The sequence below is a fragment of the Triturus cristatus genome, chromosome 5_1 (genome assembly GCF_964204655.1).
Source record: "Triturus cristatus chromosome 5_1, aTriCri1.1, whole genome shotgun sequence".
Taxonomy (NCBI): Eukaryota; Metazoa; Chordata; class Amphibia; order Caudata; family Salamandridae; genus Triturus; species Triturus cristatus.
Genome location: NC_140587.1, coordinates 179737035 through 179762068, shown reverse-complemented (window position 1 = coordinate 179762068; position 25034 = coordinate 179737035). Strand labels below are relative to the sequence as shown.

At 46.2% G+C, this 25034-nt stretch overlaps 1 long non-coding RNA gene across 9 annotated transcripts in view; it reads left to right on the top strand.

The window, feature by feature from the left end:
* The first annotated feature begins 1813 nt into the window (after positions 1–1813).
* LOC146830599 (uncharacterized) overlaps positions 1814–25034 on the top strand; it is an 86598-nt gene continuing 63377 nt past the window's right edge. For 7 of the 9 annotated variants that reach the window (XR_014961452.1, XR_014961456.1, XR_014961457.1 and 4 more), the window contains exons 1-2: positions 1826–2237; positions 4669–4931. This is a non-coding gene — a long non-coding RNA (uncharacterized LOC146830599). Of the gene's footprint in view, positions 2238–4668; positions 4932–25034 lie in introns of all 9 variants that reach the window. The other 2 variants (XR_014961451.1, XR_014961453.1) reach the window with 1 other exon arrangement.

Genomic DNA, 25034 nt, shown 5'->3' with positions numbered 1-25034 from the left:
AAAATAATAAAACACGTTTTCTGACCTAAGAGGTGAAGTCTGGCCTATGAGGGGTACTCTGGATTAAGACAGGTAGCCTAACCTAAGCTGGGTAGCCTGGCCTTAGAGACGGAGCCTCGCCGCAGCAGTGTGTTGCTCTCAGGGGTCGTGACTCGTGGCTGTGTGTAAGTGGGATGCATTTCATCGGACGTCCTGGAAGGCCTGACAGAAGCACCCCCATTGTACTTGGGGTTGGTGAAGATTGAAGAGGAGATCAGAGGTAGGAGAGCGACACCTGTGCAAAGCAAGGAGGGCGCTTCTAACTGAGTAGAGAGTAGTAAACAGGGGCCGCTCTGCTGTGCTCACCTCCAGTCATGATGCGTGTCCTATATTGGAAGTATCCTGTGGACAACATTTCATAGAATTGCACTGGTTGGGGGGTTACTGGAGAGCAAACATGCACACTTTTAACCAGAGAGTGGGAGGCTTTAATCCCCCTAAAATACACTGAATCTCGAAATATTTGTGCACAGACATTTTTTCAAAAGGCCACGTGGGGGATGGGGGGGATCGTATGTGAGAGCGAAGGCACGAGCGTTCTGTGTTTCTTGCTAATGCACCTTTGTTTCTCTCTTTTGTTATTGCTCTGTCTCAACGTACATTTCTCCACTTTGCATAACAATTTTCTACAAGTGATACAAGTTCCAAGCTGTGCTGTGTGACTCCTTCGTCAGTGTCAGTCATTGTCAGGCGCAGTCAAGACAACCGCTTACCCCTTTTGGTAATGAAATGAAATACACTATGCATAACTTTAAACACAAAAGCACTCCACCATTTCCCCCAAACTAGGGTAGCTCTATGTAGGATGACCCTGTCTAACGTTTGGAAGCAAACATACGCAGATGCCTGACGGAGGCTGGTATGTGGATAGGTAGACTGAAATAAGCAGAAACCGCAAACAAGCATTTGCAATGCGATAGGTCTCGCTTTACTGAAAGTTTGAGCTATTACCGTTGTATTATGATTTGCATCACCAATAGGTCAAACTTTCAGTAATGTGATACCTATTGGATTGCAAATACTTGTCTAATCTTGATCTCACCTATAGGATCCCATGACGTTCGTCAGGAGGCCAGTTCAGACATGCCAACCCTCCCGATTCGGGCGGGAGACTACCGATTTCAAGGCTAGTCTCCCGCCTCCCGATTCAAGCATCCAGAAACCCGATTCCTCGGGGTTTCAGCTGACAGGGCTTAGTATTGTGTAACGTGCCAATTCTTCCAGCAATAGTCAAGAGTGGCGATGCAGGGCCTCTAGATGGGGTGAAAAACCAACAAAGCCTCATTAACTAGCGAATGGTCTTTTAAAGACCTGTGAAGTACTCGGGGCGGCTGTGTGTGTGCCCGGGAAGCTGTCTCAGCCCGGGCTGCCACACACAATGGGGGGGGGGTTGGTGTATGCACGGCCAGTGCACAACACTTGCATCACCCTCTCTCTGCCTCTCATTTTTCTCCATGCATCTGAAAGGTAAGAAAAAAACGTGCATTTCAATGTCCGATCCTGCAACAGCACACTTCCAAAGCCCATACTTGACAGTAACCTGATTCAAGGCCCCGCCCCCATTCCCCCGATTTTTCCTAAAAAATCTCCCACTTTGCTATTCTGAAATGTTGGCATGTATGCCAGTTGCCTGTAGTAAAGGGCCTTAATGTTCCTCCTCCAGATAACGCCATGGTAATCTGGTATTGTATTTTCCGGTGCGCGCTGAAGTATTTTCAATGCAGGGAGTTGACTTCAGAAAAAGACCTAAATGTTCCCCCTTTTTACAAACAACGATGTGGATAATTCTATGCCTCCATGCTGACTCAATTAGGAGTTCTCCGGCTCAACGCCCGATCACTGTGCTGAGGGGGCCCCCTGGAGCTTGGGGGCCCCGCACCAACGCCCCTGTGCAGTCCACTTCCTCGCTGTCACCTGCCCCAGGCTCGTGCAGCCCCTCTCTGCTTGATGCGCGTGGTACCCCACCCCCCCTTCTTCGTCCTGCATCCTCCTCCCACCGCCTCCCGGGTGCTCTTCGCTCATCCGTCACCGTGTCTGCTCTCCGTGCCTTTTCTCTCGCTTCCGAGATGTTGGACATTTTTATCTTGATGTTTTTCTCCATCATCGGGCTGGTGCTGCTGTCTTACATCATCTACATGCTGTGACCGGCGATGAGTGGCTCGGGGCCCTGGGCACACAGGGCCACGAAGGGCTCCCTGGTGAGTGCGGCCACTCGGGCTGACTCGCTGGCTTCCTGGTCAGGAGGAGGCAGCCGCGCAGCGATCTTTTGTTTTTTTTCTCCCTATTTGGAGTGACGCCGGTTAGGCCTTATGTTTACTACTGTATGTGTTGTGTGACGTCACTAGCTCGGATGGGCTCCATAGAGTCGGGGTTGACGCAGATCTGTTCGGGATGTGAAAGGAGATATATGTTTGGGGCGTGAGAGGAGCTGGGTGATGGATCCGCTACATGGGTGTGGCGAATGCAGGCGCATATTGTGTTTCGAGGAATTGCAGGCATGACTCGTGCGGGACTTCAAGTGAATGCCCACATCTGGGTGTTGCAGCTGATGATATCCTGGTGCTGGAGCGGAGGTGAGTATTATGGGATGAAATGGATTTGGACGCGATGGACCCGTGGGTGTTGTTCAGGTGTCGGATGGAATGAATGGCTGCGTGTGCGTGGGTCAGGCCTAGCTATGAATGGCTGTATGTGGTGGGTGCGCATGCTGGGCGTGGCTGGTTTTATTTGCCTAGCTGATAAAAGCCCTGGGTGTGCTAATGAATCTTGTTGGGGGTCACACACGCAGAGACTAGATGTGCCTGTTTGTATTTGTGTTTGATATACCGCTGGACATTAAGGGAAGCGGGTCCTGCCGGCGCTCAGACCTGCAGCATTAATGGCTGATATTGAAACGGGTTTCTACGGGGGAAGCAGTGCACGTTTTGGGATGACTTGACTGCTAGGAATAAGCTGTAATACATGCCTGGAAGTGGGTGTGAATGGCTGCAGCTGGCGATGAAGGCCGGGAACAGGGATTTGAATGCTGCCAGCCTATGAGGGAAGCGAATAGCGGTATTTGTGGGTAATTCAGGCCTACAAAACATGTCAATTACAGTCGCTGGGAGTGAAGCATGCCTGGCAGGGTTGGGAATGGCTGACTTTGGGGACGGTACAAGACTAGGAAGGAAGTACATAGTTCTTTTGTGTGGGGATGCGCCAGGATTAGATGCTGTATTTAATAGCTGTATTTGCTAGCGCTGTATACTAGGTTTGGGCAGGATGTGAATGGTTATATTTAGGCTGAAGTTTATCTAGGATATGGTGGACAACTGCATTTTGAGATGTAGGGTTTAAAACTAGAGCAATTATTGGACCTTCAAACCCCATGTGATATGGTACAACATATTTTATGTAAAGAAGTATTGAGTCCTAAATAGAATTTGTAAAAAATATTGCCTCATTGGAATTCGTGAAATAGCATTATACTACAGTTGGAGCCGTAGACGAGGGCTTATAACCAAAGAGAGGGCCTTTATCAACAGGTGGAGCCCAAGGCAAAAGGGATATAAAGCTAATATAACATTTCTCACACTGTGGGCAGAAAGATCTAAATGAACAAGCATTGGCAAGTCTTGACTCTAACATTTTGACTAACATACCTTGCTCTTGGATTTGCCAGTGCTTTTTCCTTGAGCACGTGTGAACACATGGATGAAGACACGTGCACGTATGACTGTTTTTATAGCAATGGGATTTCTAAAGAATGGCAGCCGTTTTTAAATTTCCTGAACAGTCTAGTTAGAGCCCTGGTTAGTCCTGTGAGTGTGAAGTGGCCAAAAAAGATGTGAGTGACCCAACAGTACTTTGAAGCTGCCAAGCCCTTGTAAATAAAAAGAAAACAAAAACAATAAAAAAAAAAAAGCATGAGGAGTGGGAAGCATCAGGAAACAGAGGAGAGGGTAAGCAAATGAAAGTGTGTGGCAGAAGAAAAAACAGCGAAAGTGCAAGGAAAAAATACATAACCTGGGCAGTGCAGCAGGTAGCATCTGAGAACAAAAGAAGAGTCCTCTCAAGTATGCAGGGGAAGGATACAAATCACCCAATCAGAACATTGTGAGAGACATAAATGCTCGTGGGTGGGACAAACTCAAGAATAGGGAAGACACCCATCAAATTAGGAGTAAGAAAATATGATTTACAACAAAAAGATCCAATTATGACCAAGTGCCTGACCAAAACATCCCTCTATGTAAATGTAATGAATTGGAAACAAGAGGTTTGTCAACAAACAGCTAAAGCTGTCTGTAGCTGAGACCTAAAAAGGGAGAAACAATAAGACCAACATTGGCATGTTGAAGCAGAAGAACTATACCAGTCATTATCACACTCTAGCACTCAATTGGTTTTCATGGAGCTCTGAACATTCCACTGTTCTAATAGAAAATCTACATCCAAGGTGACAATATTTTTGTAGATGGTATTTTGGACACAATATTTCTGTGAGACAATGTATCTGCTAATTCTAACAAAGAACCATCTAGGTGAGCCTCCCTGGTCAGGTCGTTTTGGCCATAATTTTCGTTTGTCTAAAGCAAAAAGATCTCATCGGAGGAAGGTCCATCGTTCTTTTCATGTGTTTCTGTACAGTTCTGTCCTTAAGCACTATCGTTTGGAGAAGAGCAGCAAGTGAAGGATGAGCCATTTCTGGACCCCAGTGACTGTTACAGATCAGACCCTGACACTGAGCCTTCCAGCAGAGTGCAACGCCCTTTAAGACAATGGAGGGAGCCGCAGAAGGAGAAGCTGGGAGAGCCAAGGCCATTGTAAAATGTTAACACCCTGGAAGTAACATAGGATAGAAGTCTGATGAAAGCATCCCATTATTGAGAAGCAACTGCTGAATTACTGAGGTAAGGAGAATCCAGTGCCCAACATACCTCTTAAAGATTAAAATTATCTCCTAAGCTGATCAATGCACAATACTGACTAGTCCCTCCTACTATTTCTGTTGTCAAAAAAGGATAAAACAGAAGGTATTTGATCTAGTCATAAAACAACTTGTATCTTTGCTGTGCATGGGCTGCATCACTTTTACTGCCTACTGTGTGTACAGTCGCATATGCCTCCAGTCATGTGGGTTGTTAGTAGGAAATACCTGAGGGATAACCGCTAAGCAAGATGGCATATACTTTGTAAAACTTTCTTAATAGTACAGTGAAAAAAAAACTGTGTTTAAAACGAAGGGGACAATTTACGAGAATGTCCCACAGTGCAACACAGCAAAGTCCCCTTGCTGTGTTCCACTGAGTGACAGGGGAAGGGCAGGAATGCAGAGTATTTAAGGCAATACAGCACATTCCTGCCTTTTCCGCTGTGTTGGGGCCCTTTTGACAGCCTCGTACCAATTGCCGGCACCCTTGCACCTGTGGAACGCCTTCACAGGACAGAGTAAGGCAACGCCGTGATTTGCGCTGCGTTGGCTTACTCTAGATTTCTGAAGCCACTCAGGGCCACGCAAAGTGGCCCTGCGAGGGCTTCTTGGAATCAATATACTTTTAGAAGCTGTGTCTCGGCTCCGCCCGTCATTTCTATTGGTGTTCGACAGGTTAAGGAAGAATTTCAGTGTTACTACACTCAGCAATTTAAATTTGGGGTTCAACTCCACGCTTTTGAACATTGTTCACGGGTAAGGGATACTGATCAGCTGCTGTTGACATTCTTAGACAGTGTGGCTTTAACAAGCTCAAACACGAGGTTCAGATACATTATGATACTTTTTGTCTTTAGATCACTCCAGAGGAAGTGCTGTGGTTGCTATAAGTCGTTAGATATTGTTGCAGAGCCATTCTGTAAGTGGTAGTCTTTCTTGAGCAATGGTAGTGACGGTTTTTACTTTTTCTGAGATACTGTTGTATTATGAAAAAGACTTCTACCCGGTCTGCATGGATCGCCGTCTCATCACGTCCCTTCACTGAGCATGAGTTTTCAGCTTTTCACCTCTTGGCTTCTTCTGCTTCAGTCTCATGGATCGCCGTCTCATCACGTCCCTTCGCTGGGCATGAGTTTTCAGCTTTTCAACTCTTGGCTTCTTCTGCTTCAGTCTTCTACCCGGTCTGCATGGATCGCCGTCTCATCACGTCCCTTCGCTGGGCATGAGTTTTCAGCTTTTCATCTCTTGGCTTCTTCTGCTTCAGTCTTCTACCCTGTCTGCATGGATCGCCGTCTCATCACGTCCCTTCGCTGGGCATGAGTTTTCAGCTTTTCACCTCTTGGCTTCTTCTGCTTCAGTCTTCTACCCTGTCTGCATGGATCGCCGTCTCATCACGTCCCTTTGCTGGGCATGAGTTTTCAGCTTTTCACCTCTTGGCTTCTTCTGCTTCAGTCTTCTACCCTGTCTGCATGGATCGCCGTCTCATCACGTCCCTTCACTGAGCATGAGTTTTCAGCTTTTCACCTCTTGGCTTCTTCTGCTTCAGTCTTCTCTACCCTGTCTGCATGGATCGCCGTCTCATCACGTCCCTTCACTGAGCATGAGTTTTCAGCTTTTCAACTCTTGGCTTCTTCTGCTTCAGTCTTCTACCCTGTCTGCATGGATCGCCGTCTCATCACGTCCCTTTGCTGGGCATGAGTTTTCAGCTTTTCAACTCTTGGCTTCTTCTGCTTCAGTCTTCTACCCGGTCTGCATGGATCGCCGTCTCATCACGTCCCTTCGCTGGGCATGAGTTTTCAGCTTTTCACCTCTTGGCTTCTTCTGCTTCAGTCTTCTACCCTGTCTGCATGGATCGCCGTCTCATCACGTCCCTTTGCTGGGCATGAGTTTTCAGCTTTTCACCTCTTGGCTTCTTCTGCTTCAGTCTTCTACCCTGTCTGCATGGATCGCCGTCTCATCACGTCCCTTCACTGAGCATGAGTTTTCAGCTTTTCACCTCTTGGCTTCTTCTGCTTCAGTCTTCTCTACCCTGTCTGCATGGATCGCCGTCTCATCACGTCCCTTCACTGAGCATGAGTTTTCAGCTTTTCAACTCTTGGCTTCTTCTGCTTCAGTCTTCTACCCTGTCTGCATGGATCGCCGTCTCATCACGTCCCTTCGCTGGGCATGAGTTTTCAGCTTTTCAACTCTTGGCTTCTTCTGCTTCAGTCTTCTACCCGGTCTGCATGGATCGCCGTCTCATCACGTCCCTTCGCTGGGCATGAGTTTTCAGCTTTTCAACTCTTGGCTTCTTCTGCTTCAGTCTTCTACCCGGTCTGCATGGATCGCCGTCTCATCACGTCCCTTCGCTGGGCATGAGTTTTCAGCTTTTCAACTCTTGGCTTCTTCTGCTTCAGTCTTCTACCCTGTCTGCATGGATCGCCGTCTCATCACGTCCCTTCGCTGGGCATGAGTTTTCAGCTTTTCACCTCTTGGCTTCTTCTGCTTCAGTCTTCTACCCTGTCTGCATGGATCGCCGTCTCATCACGTCCCTTCACTGAGCATGAGTTTTCAGCTTTTCACCTCTTGGCTTCTTCTGCTTCAGTCTTCTCTACCCTGTCTGCATGGATCGCCGTCTCATCATGTCCCTTCACTGAGCATGAGTTTTCAGCTTTTCACCTCTTGGCTTCTTCTGCTTCAGTCTTCTACCCTGTCTGCATGGATCGCCGTCTCATCACGTCCCTTCACTGGGCATGAGTTTTCAGCTTTTCACCTCTTGGCTTCTTCTACTTCAGTCTTCTCTACCCTGTCTGCATGGATCGCCGTCTCATCACGTCCCTTTGCTGGGCATGAGTTTTCAGCTTTTCACCTCTTGGCTTCTTCTGCTTCAGTCTTCTACCCTGTCTGCATGGATCGCCGTCTCATCATGTCCCTTCGCTGGGCATGAGTTTTCAGCTTTTCACCTCTTGGCTTCTTCTGCTTCAGTCTTCTACCCTGTCTGCATGGATCGCCGTCTCATCACGTCCCTTCGCTGGGCATGAGTTTTCAGCTTTTCACCTCTTGGCTTCTTCTGCTTCAGTCTTCTACCCGGTCTGCATGGATCGCCGTCTCATCACGTCCCTTCGCTGGGCATGAGTTTTCAGCTTTTCACCTCTTGGCTTCTTCTGCTTCAGTCTTCTACCCTGTCTGCATGGATCGCTGTCTCATCACGTCCCTTCACTGAGCATGAGTTTTCAGCTTTTCACCTCTTGGCTTCTTCTGCTTCAGTCTCATGGATCGCCGTCTCATCACGTCCCTTCACTAAGCATGAGTTTTCAGCTTTTCACCTCTTGGCTTCTTCTGCGTCAGTCTTCTCTACCCTGTCTGCATGGATCGCCGTCTCATCACTTCCCTTCACTGAGCATGAGTTTTCAGCTTTTCACCTCTTGGCTTCTTCTGCGTCAGTCTTCTCTACCCTGTCTGCATGGATCGCCGTCTCATCACGTCCCTTCACTGGGCATGAGTTTTCAGCTTTTCACCTCTTGGCTTCTTCTGCTTCAGTCTTCTACCCTGTCTGCTTGGATCGCCGTCTCATCACGTCCCTTCACTGGGCATGAGTTTTCAGCTTTTCACCTCTTGGCTTCTTCTGCTTCAGTCTTCTACCCTGTCTGCATGGATCGCCGTCTCATCACGTCCCTTCACTGAGCATGAGTTTTCAGCTTTTCACCTCTTGGCTTCTTCTGCTTCAGTCTTCTCTACCCTGTCTGCATGGATCGCCGTCTCATTACGTCCCTTCACTGAGCATGAGTTTTCAGCTTTTCACCTCTTGGCTTCTTCTGCGTCAGTCTTCTCTACCCTGTCTGCATGGATCGCCGTCTCATCACGTCCCTTCACTGGGCATGAGTTTTCAGCTTTTCACCTCTTGGCTTCTTCTGCTTCAGTCTCATGGATCGCCGTCCCATCACGTCCCTTCACTGGGCATGAGTTTTCAGCTTTTCACCTCTTGGCTTCTTCTGCTTCGGTCTTCTCTACCCTGTCTGCATGGATCGCCGTCTCATCACGTCCCTTCACTGGGCATGAGTTTTCAGCTTTTCACCTCTTGGCTTCTTCTGCTTCAGTCTTCTACCCTGTCTGCATGGATCGCCGTCTCATCACGTCCCTTCACTTAGCATGAGTTTTCAGCTTTTCACCTCTTGGCTTCTTCTGCTTCAGTCTTCTCTACCCTGTCTGCATGGATCGCCGTCTCATCACGTCCCTTCACTGAGCATGAGTTTTCAGCTTTTCACCTCTTGGCTTCTTCTGCTTCAGTCTTCTCTACCCTGTCTGCATGGATCGCCGTCTCATCACGTCCCTTCACTGGGCATGAGTTTTCAGCTTTTCACCTCTTGGCTTCTTCTGCTTCAGTCTTCTACCCTGTCTGCATGGATCGCCGTCTCATCACGTCCCTTCACTGAGCATGAGTTTTCAGCTTTTCACCTCTTGGCTTCTTCTGCGTCAGTCTTCTCTACCCTGTTTGCATGGATCGCCGTCTCATCACGTCCCTTCACTGAGCATGAGTTTTCAGCTTTTCACCTCTTGGCTTCTTCTGCTTCAGTCTTCTCTACCCTGTCTGCATGGATCGCCGTCTCATCACGTCCCTTCACTGAGCATGAGTTTTCAGCTTTTCACCTCTTGGCTTCTTCTGCGTCAGTCTTCTCTACCCTGTCTGCATGGATCGCCGTCTCATCACGTCCCTTCACTGGGCATGAGTTTTCAGCTTTTCACCTCTTGGCTTCTTCTGCTTCAGTCTCATGGATCGCCGTCTCATCACGTCCCTTCACTGCACATGAGTTTTCAGCTTTTCACCTCTTGGCTTCTTCTGCTTCAGTCTCATGGATCGCCGTCTCATCACGTCCCTTCACTGGGCATGAGTTTTCAGCTTTTCACCTCTTGGCTACTTCTGCTTCAGTCTTCTTTACCCTTCACTTTTGCACATCCTGATATCCATTGGGAGTACTATTGCCAGGTCTATGTGTTCGTTTGGGTGCTACAGGCGACACCCCTGTATGTTTGATTGTTCTATCATTTCACTGAAGGTAATTCAATAACAGCACAAACGTTGTCCTATTGGTATTGTAAATGACAATGCCTTTTATTATTGCAGGTATTTCGAACATAAATAAAAGGCATTGTCATTTACGATGCCAACAGCTTAAAATCTTGCAAATGTCAGACCTATTGCATTGCAAATGCTTTTCTTCCATGTCAGCAATGCACTGTACCGTGCCATTATATATTTGTGCTGTTATTGAATTACCTTCAGTGAAATGATAGAACAGTCCTTTCAGTACTGAAGATGCACTAATGGCTTTGGGATCTGTAGCAGCTGGACGAGCTCCAGGACTTGATGGGATTCCAGCTGATCTCTTCCTTCATAACAAAAAGTCCTGGAGTAAATATATCGCTCTATTGGCAAATGCTATTGCTATAGGTGCCCCAGTTCCTAAATCCTGGGGGGGGGGCTGTCATAATCCCCGTGTTTAAGAAGGGTGACAGAACCCTCCCTGGGAATTACAGACCAATCAGCTTGATCGATACGATTCAGAAGATCATAGGGAGGATGATACTGAACCAGCTTTTGGTGTGGGCTGAAGATAATATGATTCTATCTCCCTTTCAAGCTGGTTTTCGCAAGTCAACTAGCACATTGGACCAGGTTTTCCGTTTCGTGCAACTCCACTGGAAAGTAGTCACTTTGGGGAAAGGCAGCCTCTATGTAGCCTTTATGGACTTGAGAGCTGCCTTTGACCTTGTGCCTCGCCAACGGTTGTGGGCTGTCCTTGACAAATTAGGGCTCCCCGTACAAATTTTGACCCTGATAAAGAGGCTCCACGAGGATAATTTTGCTAAAATCCAGTGGGGAGGGGCGGGTGAGGTCACTGCAGAGTTCCCGGTCGAACGGGGTGTGCGGCAGGGGTGCACCATGGCTCCTACGTTGTTTTCCCTATACATTAATGGGATAGTCCAATCTATGCTTAGTGTTACCACTGATGCTCCGAAGCTTGCTGGAGTTATTACTCCGATACTAATGTTTGCGGATGATACGTTAATCGTATCAAAAACTCCAAGTGGCTTACAAAGAGCCCTACTAGTCTTTGAGGATTTTTGCCTTGGCCATGGTTTGGAGGTAAACGTGGCCAAGACGAAACTCATGGCTTTTAATCCGCACTCGAGCTTTGGAGGGAGAAAGTTCTTCTTGGATGGGCAACCAATTGAAATGGTCTCCAACTTTGTATATTTGGGCATACATATAACAACTAGTAACAAATGGGACAAGCACATAGAGGTGGCCGCCCTGAAGCTTAGGCAAATCTCGGGAACACTAATTAGAGAGCACAAAACATCTTTTACTAGGCCCATAAAACCTGTGCTCAAAGTCTACGAGGCAAAGGCCTTAGGTTCAGTTTTATACGGGGCAGAACTATGGGGGTTCAACCGGCTGGTTTCTTTAACCTCAGCCGAAAATTCATTCCTCCGTAGTATAACAGGACTCCCCCAGAGCTCCCCTATGGTTCCTGTAAGGTATGAGCTTGGTAGGAAGGCCATCGTGGACATTGCCAGACTTCGGCCGGTTTTATACTGGCGAAGGTTATGGACCACTCCCGAGCTCTCCTTGTATGCCAAAGGGCTTATGGATATCATAGATCTAGATGTCTTCCACAAGATTGACTGGCTGAGGCAGCTACGCCAGACCTTGACAGTTTTGGGTATGGCGGGGTTATGGAGTGACCCTGCAACTGCACAGTTTCCCTCTAAGAAAATTATAAAAGATATTTATTGGGAACGAGTTGACCATCAGGTATGGAGTGGAGCAAACCCCAATGCGATGGCTGGTCGCTACCTAGAGGTGAAGACCACACCCGTCCTTGAGTTATATTGGGACCTGATTACAAAACCCAGAAACAGGAAACTCTATTTCCAGTTGAGAGCAGGCTCCCTACCACTCAAATCTTTTACAGGCAGGTGGTCTAGTCCTCGAGAGGAAATCTGCCCTGCTTGTGGGCTACAGACAGAATCTATTGCCCACTTCCTGTTTGTTTGCCCAGTACTAGTCACTCCCAGACGAGTGTGGCTGAAACTTTTGTGTAGAAACTTGGGCACAAGGAGCAGTGCTGTTGCTTTAAGAATTTTATGCACTAACACTTCGCCGACCATCTCTATACCTATAGCCAAATTTTTGGGTTGGGCATGGACCCTAAGGGCGCAAGCCTGTGGTAAACACCAGAAACACCCCCTCCATCTAGCCCAAATTGTTGCAACACAGTCTGAAATTACGCCTACTGATTCTTCATAATCCTGTAGTTGATGGGGGTTTATTAATCATGTATTAGTAGCTTTGTTGTTATATTGACTTGTTTAATGCTTTTTTAAAAAAATTTTTTAACGTATTTATTCATGGTTTCCAAAGTTTTAATGGATTTTATATGTGATGTCTGGATTTATGTTTGTGTCTTTTATGATTTATGTTTTAAAATCGAATAAAGACTAATGATGATAGAACAATCAAACATACAGGGGTGTCGCCTGTAGCACCCAAACGAACACATAGACATGGCAATAGTACTGCCAATGGATATCAGGATGTGCAAAAGTGAAGGGTAAAGCAGACTGAAGCAGAAGAAGCCAAGAGGTGAAAAGCTGAAAACTCATGCTCAGTGAAGGGACGTGATGAGACAGCAATCCATGCAGACAGGGTAGAGAAGACTGAAGCAGAAGAAGGCAAGAGGTGAAAAGCTGAAAACTCATGCTCAGTGAAGGGACGTGATACAAATCTGGGGTGACCTCGCAGAAAAGGCAGGTTTCCTACAGTCCCACTCCACCATGGGTACAACAAAACCCAGGGACCTGCAAAAATAGCATAGCACCTTTTCTGATGGGTAATTATAATTGCAGATTCCTCACCAAAGAATACTCCCCAATCGCCAGACAGGACCTCGAAAACATTTCTTCATAGCTGTGCTCCCACACACCACTAGGTGGCGCCATGCAGTAACACTCTGACTCCTCACTGCCCCAGCAGAGTCGTATGTAAGGGCCACCTCTGTGCACTGATGTCAGTTACTTTCTTTCTGCTCCTTCCGATGTGGATCCAGAGCTCTGCTCCCAACTTTGTCAGTTTTTTCCAATAACTACTAAACAGTTCATGCCTGTGCTTGAGAACAATGTCCCCTCCCAAAATGACTCCATCCACGAGCTTGTCAGCTCAATGACTCACGGAAGTACTATTAAACAGGAACAGGGATGGGAGCACACTGCTTCACCTCCCAGCAACGTTCGCCCCTGACATTGTGGTAAATGCAGTTTCAGTTACTTGCTTGCTTCAAGTGTGTTCGAGTGTTTCGTCACACTTGGCGCAGATAGTGCTGATCTCTAGACACATGTTTCTGGTTCTATAACCGTCATCAGTAGAGATTAATGTTTTTCAAATGTGGGGTTTGCTGAGTAGGCTGCCAACATCTTTCTCAGGTCAGGTACCTCTCACAGGCATGTGGGTGCTTCATCCACAAGCTCGTCAGCTCAATGACTCACAGGAGTACTATTAAACAGGAACAGGGATGGGAGCACACCGCTTCACCTCCCAGCAACGTTCGCCCCTGGCATTGTGGTAAATGCAATTTGTTACTTGCTTGCTTCAAGAGTGTTCGAGTGTTTCGCCACAGTTGGCGCAGAGAGTGCTGATCTCTAGACACGTGGTTCTGGTTCTTTAACCGTCATCAGTAGAGATTACAGTCTTTCAAATGTGGAGTTTGCTAAGTAGGCTGCCAACATCTTTCTCAGGTCAGGTACCTCTCACAGGCATGCGGGGGCTTCATCCATGAGCTCGTCAGCTCAATGACTCGCGGGAGACCTATTGGAACAGGAACAGTGGAGGGAGCACACCGCTTCACCTCCCAGCAAGGTTCGCCCCTGGCATTGTGGTAAATGCAGTTTTGGTTACTTGCTTGCTTCAAGAGTGTTCGAGTGTTTTGCCACAGTTGGCGCAGATAGTGCTGATCTCTAGACACGCGTTTGTGGTACTTTAATCGTCATCATTAGAGAGTACAGTCTTTGAAATTTGGGGTTTGCTGAGTAGGCTGCCAACATCTTTCTCAGATCAGGTACCTCTCACAGGCATGCGGGTGCTTCATCCACGAGCTCGTCAGTTCAATGACTCAGGAGTACTCAGTCACGAGGTCTTTATTTCGATTTACATCATAAAAGACATGCTGTACATATAAAACACAATCCATAATAAATTGACCTAGTATAGTCCATAAAATCCATAAATAAATACATACTAAAACAAAATAAAAAGTTATTAAAAAACAAGAAAAAATTTCATAATATAATTAACAATATGCTAAACCACCTGCAACATTATGTGTACTACTGAATTATAGACTCAAATTCCGGGTCCGAATTGACCAAGCCCAACTAACAAATTTAGATACCCCAATGACAATATACTTAGTGGTGTCAGATTTTAGGATTCGACTGGCAACCTGTGCTGATCTTGTGCCCAGTGAACGGCATACAGGCTTTAGCCATACACATCTAGGTTGAGTGTACATTGGACAACAAAAAATGAAGTGATCAGCAGTTTCTACCTCCTCCACACAAAAGGGACATTTATCACTGCCACATAGATTCCATGAACTCGTTACCCCACGAAGAGGGAGGGAGCCAACTCTTAACTGATGATACAATTTGCGATCAGATGGCTTTGTTATGATGTCCCAATATTCATCATAAGTGGGAACATCCTTGATGACAAGAAATAATACTGTCATGGGGCCACCCAGAGCAGCTGCTAATCTCTTTTCCTTAATTTTACACCAATAGATTTCTTTAAAAAGCTTCTTTGAGGGGAAAACAGCGGTAACAGGATCAATCCATAAGAACCCCAGCCCCATATCGATCAGGGAAGCTTTTACTGCTGATAACCAAGGAATCCCCGACGAACCCCGTAGCCCTGTTACTTCCAAGAGGGCCTCAGCATACATAGACAGCTCCGGTGTCGTCCACAGGCGCCGCCAAAACGCAAGTGGTCTATACCGTACCATGTCCTCCACCAGGTTACAGCCTAGGTCATACAATAGGGGAATACGAGGAGTTGATTGCAGTAACCCTATTGCTGACCTAAGAAATTTGTTCTGTGCAACCTTAAGTTTGGACATATCACTAAAGCCCCACAACTCCGCCCCATACATAATGGCTGGAAGAATTTTGGAACCATAGATTTTAATCAGTTTTGTTAGCGAATTTCTGTGTTCCATCAGCAGAGCTCCGCCAAGTTGGGCATGCTTAAGGGTAAGGACGTCTATCTGGGGTTTCCAACTCAAATTTTCACTAAATGTGACTCCCAAATAAGTAAAAACAGCTGTCTTGTCAAGAATAACCCCACCCATTTTAACCCTTGATTTAACTGATCTTGGACCACGGAGGACCATAAATTTTGTCTTCCCTACGTTAACTTCCAGCTCATGATCGCGGCAGAAAAGCTCAAAGCGAAACAGTGCAAGCTGTAACCCCTGTCTCGTCTTAGAAATTAAGAGCGTATCGTCCGCGAACATTAGCAAGGGGACTTTCTTGCCAGCAAGGGAAGGTGCATCAGTGGGGAAATCAGTAAAATAGTTCATAACCCTGTTAATGAACAGGGAAAACAAGGTGGGAGCCAAAACACAGCCTTTAGAAACCTCAAACCTATCCGTCACCTCCCCGGGTTTACCCCATCGAACTTTAGCATATGTATGTTCATGCAATTTAATAAGAAGAGCCACCAGCTCTTTAGGCATGCCCATCCCCAATAAAACAACCCACAACTTAGTCCTTGGAACAAGATCAAATGCGGACCTTAGGTCCACAAAGGCAGCAAAAAGCATGCCACCCCCAAGGAAAACCTCTTTCCAATACAGGAGCATAACCCTAAACGCTTGGTCTAGGGTTCCAATATGCGACCGAAAACCCGCCTGGAGTGGTGTTAATATGTCGAAATCGGCCATCCAGCCCTGTATACGACCCAGAAGTAGGCGCGCAACAATCTTTTGTACCGCATCTATACGGCTAATTGGACGATAATTGGCCGGGGCAGAGCGATCGCCCTTCTTATAGATTGGAAATATCTCTGCCCCTAACCAAGAATCGGGAACTGATGCTCCATTAGCGAGGGCATTGGCTAGCATGGTCAGATATGGGACCCCTAGGTCTTGCTCATGTTTAAATAGGTCTGCAGGGATACAATCGGGCACCGGTGCTTTGCCGCACGGAATAGCCTTTAAAATGGACTTCACCTCACAAGGAACAAATACCAAGGGTTCCTCACACATAAGAGACAGTCACACCTGTGGTCCTACTCTTAAGTTTGAACTGGTTTTCAAAATACGAAACCCACTGCTGTGGCTCCACGTGGGTGGTAGATACCATATCATGTAGGTGGTTACCCCACTTAAGGCGATACCAAAATTCAGTCATGTTCCGCCCGTCGCACGCCTGTAGTAACCCCTTCCAGCGATCCTCGTCCCAATTCCTTTTAGCTGATAATTGGGAAAATTTGCAAATAGCCCTACAGCTACGAATAACATCTGGTAATCTAGATTTAATGGCTACAAGCAAGGCTCTTTGTGCCTGTCTACAACCATTATCGAACCAGGATCGGGATCTCAACTCTTTATTTTTAGAGTTATGGGGTAAACTCTTAACAAAGAAGGATTTAAGCTCTGAGAATAACCCAATATGAATACCGGGAAATTTTTCATTAATCACAAACTGGGACTCAAAACTATTGAGTTTGTCTAATGTATTAATAAGCATAATCCTAATCATGGACATAAAACCCTCATTAATAACTATTTTAGGCCAGCGTACCCTTCTTTCATCATTAGTTAAAATTACTTTTGCCTGAACAGTAGGGACGTCAACCATAACAGTATCAACAAAACTCTTATCAAACAAGGACAAAACTAGGGGGTTATGGTCGCTTTCTGGTCTACATACAACCACCATATCGTCAATCGACGACCACAACTCCACATTAACCAGTATATAATCAATACGGGACCCAGATCTACCATTGTCAAAGGTCGCTACCCCGGTTCTATCAGACTTCGACCTGCCATTAACAGCCCGCATACCCTTATCAAGACACAAGCCCTTAATAAACAAAGCCGCTTGCGTCCATTTTTTAATGGGTATCGGCTCCAACTGAGGTATGCCCCACATAGAGTCCTCGACATCTGTAAGCTTCCCATCATCCACTCCAAGAGGCTCAAAACAGGTGTTGAAGTCCCCAACAACAACCCTATTTACTTTTTTAGATATGGTTCCTAAGAAATCCTCTAATATTAGGGCTGTTGGAGAACATCTCCCGCCTGGGAGCCCCCTTAAGTAGATATTAATAATAGTGATGTTAAACCCCTTAGTGGAGCGGACCCTAATAGCCATAATGTCTGGGCTATCTATCGGAATCTCCACCACTGACACACCCTCACGTTGGCGTACCCAGATCGACAAACCGCCCACAGGTCTACCCCTGATACCCTTAGCTGCTGGTTTGAAAAAGTTCAAGTAACCTGAGCGAAAAAGTGGAGCTATTGCCCACGTTTCCTGAAAGGACCAAATATCAGTCTCATCGATAAAACTAGCCCAGTCTGGTAAATGTAATTTGGATTCCAGCCCGCAATATTCCATGACACTACCTTTGCAGAAGGAATAACGGGGCTGGGGGTAGTCACCTGACTATCCACCCTATTGCAAGAAACAGTACTCCCCATCACAACATTATTGATAATAGGAGGAGAGGACTGGAGCGGGAGGGAATCATGAGGCGGTGGTACGGAACAACAACCATTTACCCCAGAGGTTTGGAACTGGCACCCATATAACGATAACCTATCCAGATCCTTTCCATCCCCATGTCAATCGTTTTCCTCTAAGGTGTTCAAAGGGGCAAATTGGTTAGAGGTAGAAATAGGGTGATTGAATAAGGTATCAAAATGGTGGGCCCGAGGGAGGTGACTCTCTACCCTAAAAGCAAGATTAGAATGTCTATAGGGTGTTTCAAACCTATTCCATGTAAACAAAGGGGTACCTGAAGATGATCGAGGATAGAAATGACTTAGAGCAAGCGATTGGATCCCACCCCCTCCTCTAGAGACCCTTCCTTCACAGATAAACCGTACTGCTCTGGGATCTCTAAAATTTACAATAATACAATCCCCTGCCTTGTCCTTACATCTACTACCCAACCAGCTCGCCCTCCTTACATGAAGTATTTCACCATTAATGTGGCCAGGGAGTGGTCTATTGTTACTAAGCCAAAAAATGACTTTATTTTTCAGCTCCCTGTGGTTTTCCAGTTTCTCCTCTTCGATCTCTGGTACCCCTGCCAAAATCACAGTGTATGGCACTGAATCAGGGGGGAGATCGATACAGGGATGAATCCTTTTCCTAACATCAGTTGTTACAACCTCCTTCTCCTTAGGGATAACCTCTACTGCCAATTTGGCTTGTTCAGGCTCCTTCCTTCCCTCCCACCCTGACAAGTCGACTATCGTGCTATTATGGTGAATATTCTTAATTATCCCTGTAATGACCCTACTATCATGATGTCTTAGATGCATAGGGTTTTGCATGGGGTTTTGGGGTGGGATATTATTGGAGCTGCCAGCAAGAATACCATCCGACTCCAACGCTGGTCCTCCTTCTGATGCACAATTAGGGACTATAGTGCAACCCACTCCCTTTTCTAATACAATAGTATTCGCCATAGCTATTTTTTCCAATTTCCCCAATTTTTCAAGGATTAGTTAAATTCTTTCAAATAGGGGGAGCATTACCGACTTCATCAGATGCTCTATCTGTTCAAAGAAGCTATCAGTGTGCTCTGCTTCCAACGGCCAGCGCTTAGGCAGCTCTGTAGTCTGTTTCCCTAAGACTTCAGGATTGGGCAGAGTATTCTCAATTACCAAATGAGGCACTATAACTGAGGCCCCTCCAGATGTAGTGGTTTTAATTATTTTGGAACATCTGCCCTTTTGAGCCCCACCCCCTCTCTTTCTTTTCCCGCATTTGGAAGGTAAAACAGTAGCTTTTGTGGAGCTTTCCCCGGTAATAAATTCGAGATCATAGGAGCTACTGTAGAACAAGCGTAAGATACATCAGTAGCCTCCAAATCTCGGCAAATAACCTGCCTGGTACCATCGTGGGGTGAATTGGTGACCAACTGCTCAGGGGTAACGCTTGGAGAAGATGGGATCTAACGACAGTCTCTTCTCGGTTAACGCTATCTCTCGTTCCAACACGACCGCAGCCCTTGTAAAAAACTGGTCCATGGTCCTTGAAATAGACCCTTTCCCTTTCCTCATAGAATATGACATGCCAGTGAACCAGAAGATACAACAAAAATTTGCAGTAGGTCAGTACAATAACAACCGGAACAAATATAACTACAAATATATTTAACAAACCAATAAGTCCCGAACATGACAGAGCCCACTGTTTTATAGGCCCGGCGCCTCCCGCACGTGCCCCCGTGATGTGGAGGAGGTGGAGTTTTGTGCGTCTCCAGGCGAGGAAGAGGGCGTGGGTGGGCGGGGATGTCCGGCAGTGGCTTCTGGAGGCTGTAGTCCCCCTGCACAGTGTCCGCAAAATAACACAGTAAGCGGCAGCAGGGGGGACCAGCCAACAGGAATCACCTCCTGCTCAAAGCGCGAAAGGCAACAGAGCAACAGGGCAACAGAGCAGTGTATCCAAAAACTGTGGGCAAATTTTACAAAACGGCAGGAACAATATATAATACTCAGCCAAAGATAGTACTTGACCCGCAACTAATTTCCTCAGTTTATCATTCAGTCAATCAGTCAACCTTGCCGACCTCAGCAATTGCGCTTCAGCCCCTTCTCCTCTCAATACCGGTTTGCTATTTTGCTATTTGCTGCTTGCTCCCGCTCAGTGCTCCCGCGGGTGTACTTTCACGCACTGTCTGATGGCGTCGGTCACTCACCGGCACCTCGACTCACAGACCTGGCTCCGACGGTCATACTCCCACAATGTCACCACTATGCTCCCCGCCTCTCCAGCAGCAAGGAGCACCTCCACTCCGGCAAACGCTCCGGCAGCAGCTCTGACTCCCGCCGCTGCAGCCAACCGTCTCCAGCTGCGGCCGCCGCTCCACCCTCTGCTTGCGCCTGTCCGACTCAGGTGAGCTGACTTTCTCCTGCAGCCAGGCTGTCTCAGGTGAGCTGACTCTCTCCTTCCGGTTAGCAGGCGTTTCACCTTGCCGTTCCCAGGCGCTTTCCCGCGTTACTCTATCTTGCTCATTGTGATATTTTTCTATAGCAGATAATTGGTTTTGATGATTTTTGGGATTCTTATAGGAAAAGTGCGCTTGCATGAAGTCCATGCACACGCGTTGGGACCTGTTTCTAGAGTATTTCAACATTCGATTGAACTTTCAGCCACAGTTTTCTTTCTGTACACAGTCGGGAGGCTCCAGTACACACTACTTCTAGTTTGAATCTCAGAACTGCCTTGCTATGACTGTCTAATGGCGACCACTGTGGCCTTAGGCGGCCATGGGGAGGATTCCAAAAAGGAAAAGATGAGAGTAGTGTGTTGTGTCCAGCATCTTCCTAGCCTCTTCCTTGCTAATGGACTGTTGTGCACTGAGGCGAAAAGTCAGACGTCTCGAGGGCATCTCTGACGTGGATGGTCATACTGCCTGGCTGAGACCGTCTCTTAGCACGTTCCCTTTCTGAATTTAGACCGGTACCCCAAACTCGTATCGGAGGGGCTTTGTTACACAGTGTGCTCTATTCACAGTGGGGATACGCCAGGCCTGTTTTAGGTGCATACACTTCTAAGAGAAATGATAGTGAGGCGCTTGGTGACGGGAACAGAGGGGGTGTGCATCCAGTGCCTGATTTGGGACGGTGGTTTACGATGCGCAGCACCAGTACTTAATTCTTGGCCCCGGGGCCTCGGATGGTCTGCCGCGTTGTGTCCCTGTCTGCCAGGTTTGGACATGAGCACAACAGCTGTTTATTGGTGTAATATACTTTGACGACCACTAGTGCATGCCACCCAAGCCAATTTCTAGGCTTTGGTGTCTGGTATGGTAGGAATTGTTATGATGGTAGGAGTGCGATGGTTAGTAGTTATATTGTTGCTGTCATTGGCGGCGCTCGCGGGGGGCTTTAGATGGTGCACGCTGACGTGTCCGCTTGACGAGAGCCCTGGCTCTTGAAGTTTACAATTTGACCACTGTGTGCTGCGCGTCCCCTCGGCTGGTGCTGCCCTCAGGTTTGCGAGCGGCTTGATTTCGTGCCATCCGGTGGCCAGGCACAGGTGTTTTTCTTGGATCGCCTTTGACAGCGGGAGGGAGCTCCAGCATTGCCTCACCTTGGTCGTGTTCCACAGATCAAGGGTCGAGAACGAACAGTGACATGTGAGACGTCTTTGTGTTGGGATTGCCGATCCGGCTGGCGCGTGTCTCTTGTGTGGTGTAGCGCTGGCTAATGCTGATTCTGTTTTAGCGCAACATTGGATGTTTTTGGGCTGTGGTCGCTGTGAACTTGTCTTGCACTGCCTTCAGTTTGCGTGGCGGTGCGTCCGCCCTGGCTGGAACGGGACGGGGTGCCCATCAGTTTGTGGGAGTGAGGGTGCTAAACTATTTTGTACTGCTAGGGTGCCATAAGTGTGAAGGCCACCTGGGGGCAGTGTTTCTCGTGTTGGCTGAACAAGAATGATTACTGTTTTCAGTCACTAAGACCGATCAGGGGTAGTGCTCCACTTAACCTCGTAAGCAGGTCGGGTATGGTTTCTCATACCCCCTACATGGCTGTGCAACGGGGCATATTCATCTGAAGCGGTGGATTACACAGTCAATTCTAAGAAATCAGTATTACTTGGGGCCCAACTCTTAACAGTCAGTAATGTGCACAAGACATACAGCACGGTGGGACCGGGGTACCATCTTGATTGCAAGGGATCTGTTTTTCTGCAGTGTGCTTTCTATTGCGGATTGTTGCAAATTGGGAAGTATGCCAGCTACCCGTCTTCTTTATTGGTTGCGTTGCATTCCCCAGTTTATGTACAACTTAGGCCACATCCCACGAGGGAAGGGTATATGCACAGATAAGGTGAGCATACTGATCCTGTAGGGGGATCGTGGTAGTAGGTTCAGAACCTGGTAGGTACACTCAGCAACTCATCCTTCAGAAGTCGACAATTCATCTGCCATTAGTTGGGTGGCTACATTACTCTGTAAAATGTTCCCCCCCTGGATAACTTGGCACATTCAGTCCGGATGGAAAGTTAAAGGAACTTTGCAAAATGCTGCGGGGCTGGTGGCATGCCCTTACTTCTCTGAGGCAATAGTTGGGGCCGGATGGGTATGCACCCAAGTAGGCCAGGGTGATCCACCCCTTGCTGTTTTCAGCGTGGGTGTAGGCTTAACTCACTCTCGCGCAACATTGGCCGTATATATGTATGTGTCGCCGCGAACAGTTTTAGGTCTGAGCTGTTTTACTCTTCCTTCAGCTGGCCTTGCGGTGCGTTTGCCAGGGCAGTAACCGGACAGGGCGCCCTGGGTGGGGCAAAACAGTATATCAGTTTGGGGTGGACGATTGGGCGTTAAATCAGTTTTTACTGCCAGGGTGCCATAAAGTGGGAAGACTTGCCAACAAGGGATTTTATTTGGAATGTAAAAATAATTTGAAAGTTTCAAAGAACTTAATCTATAGATGTATTGAAATGAATTAACACCACAGTGAAATCAATCGACTTATCTGATCATCAGTCATTGACAACAACACACACGGGGATTTTTTCTGTGATTGAAACACAATGATCTTTATATATTCATCAAGGATAAAAAGGAGTACAGATGGAAACACAAGTTTGAGCAATATTTCATGAAAGCAGGGAGCAATATTAAATCCACATTTCATCAAAAAAACATCTATTCCAACTTGGTTTGAACAGGGACAAAACTCATTGTTGAGCAGATAGTCTACTGTGCATAACAAATATACTGGAAGTAGATGGTATAGTCGACGTTTCGGTCTTGGGAGGTGTCGATCCGTCAGACCATCTTCAGGACAATAATTGCATAAACAAGACTCCTAAATGAACATAATACAAACAGTTACAACCATGTAAACATACTTTGTGCTGTCAGACTTAAGTACATAATCTAAAACATAAAATCCAACCCGTGTGTGAGAGATGGAACTATAAATGTTATTGTCTAGCAAACCCAAACTGTGTCCAACAACTTTTGTTGGCAAAGCAGTTATCATTAATTTATAGTAAAGGGTTACATTTTGGAACGAACAATTTCATAAAAGAAATGGAATGTGCTTACTTTCTGAATCTTTTTAATATTCTCACGAAACTTTAATTAAAATCGTGAAAATATTTTCAGTGGTACTGCAATAGAGGAAGATAAAAACTTAGTATTTGCTTACAATGTTTCATTATAATTGCAAAGAAACTAGATAAATTTGTATCCTACCGGGTAGTCTTTGAAAATTTCGACTGTCAATATGTTTTTGAGTGGGAGTTAATCCTCCTGTAGTTACGCAGCTGTGTAATAAAGCGAAAAGGAAGTGTTATACAATGACTATCCTCTACATTTATTAATCTAATCATAGCTGCGCTGTTTGTCAAAAAAGTCTGAATTTGAATTGCGGTCATGGTTCACTTATTATGCCTCTAGTATCTAACCATACATAGTGTTGTACACCGTTATGGTAGCTGTATTTATTGTTGTAGGAAATGCTAACTAAATCCAATGTGAATCTATAACACGTGGGTTTACATTGGCAGTTTAAAGCCCAGAGAGACAATGTTATTACCGCATTCTGAGCATTAATCTGAGTCTATTGCTGGTCTTAGTGTAACTTGGACCATCGATGTTAGAGTCATCACTACATACTCGGTTATCTCAAAAACGGAGTGGACATTTCCGAGACTGAAATAAAGCGTCAATCAATTATTTTAAGGCAACCTCGGTTGAAAGTGTTCTGGCTAGTCCTAGCAATCAAACAGACCAACTCGGGGGTCATAGAGTTAATTTAGCTCGTGCAGTTACAACAGTTAATCCGGATAAAGGAAACTTGTAGAAAGCGCGTGGGCCAAATTCTACTTACATTTCTGACGTCTGTATCAAAGTACGAAAGAGGGGGTCCGTCCGAGTCAAAGGAGCCTAACTTTACTCGCCGCCATCGTGTGCTTATAAAGGCTGACCCTGGCTAAGACGGGAGAGTGATTACAGCTGATGCCAGAAGCGCATCGATGACTATGGCGTTGAAATGGAGCGGCCATCTTGGAGTGCCCTCTATATAATGGTTTCGTATGTTGTTACTGCAACGTTATTGCTGTATCGTCTCGATTAAGAACACAGCTTTAGATTTCAGAGCTATATTGTTGATAATCATGTATCAATAGAGTTAAAAACACGAGAAATGAATTAAATCGTGGTTTTAAGATATAGGAAGACATTCGGGTAAGAGTCTGTAATTGTTGATTGCGCTTTTGATTATGCGCCAACAAGTGAGGGAAGCTTCCGAATATTCTAGATACTTTCCATTTAATCGACATTTTGACAGTGCCATTTACCATAATGTATGTTTCCATAGTAGAAGATATGATCGGTATATATCAACTTTACTTACAAGCATTTGCCAGCCTATACGTTTGTCAGAGATCGTGTATAACTTGCATAGGTTGTGTATTACATTAGTAACGATTGAAAAACGATATCTGATAAGTTGCTTTGAATTTCCTGCCTATATACATTCTACTTGAATACAGATGCTTAGATCTAGTAAGGAAGTTAACAGAAAGTCTTTTATATAGGCGACAATGTTGCTGTCTCATGGGTTATATATTGTACATTACAAACGATATTTTGAAAAACATTACCAATCCTACATTAGAGCATTAGCAAAATGTTGGTTGTAAACATCCTAGTCACTTGAACATCAAAAAATGCACAATGTATAAGCAAGAACAAGACTTCACATTATCATTTTAAGAGAGAGACCAGCTAACCCTGGTAGAATTATACGTTCAATAATGTATATAATGTGTGGTCTAACAATGG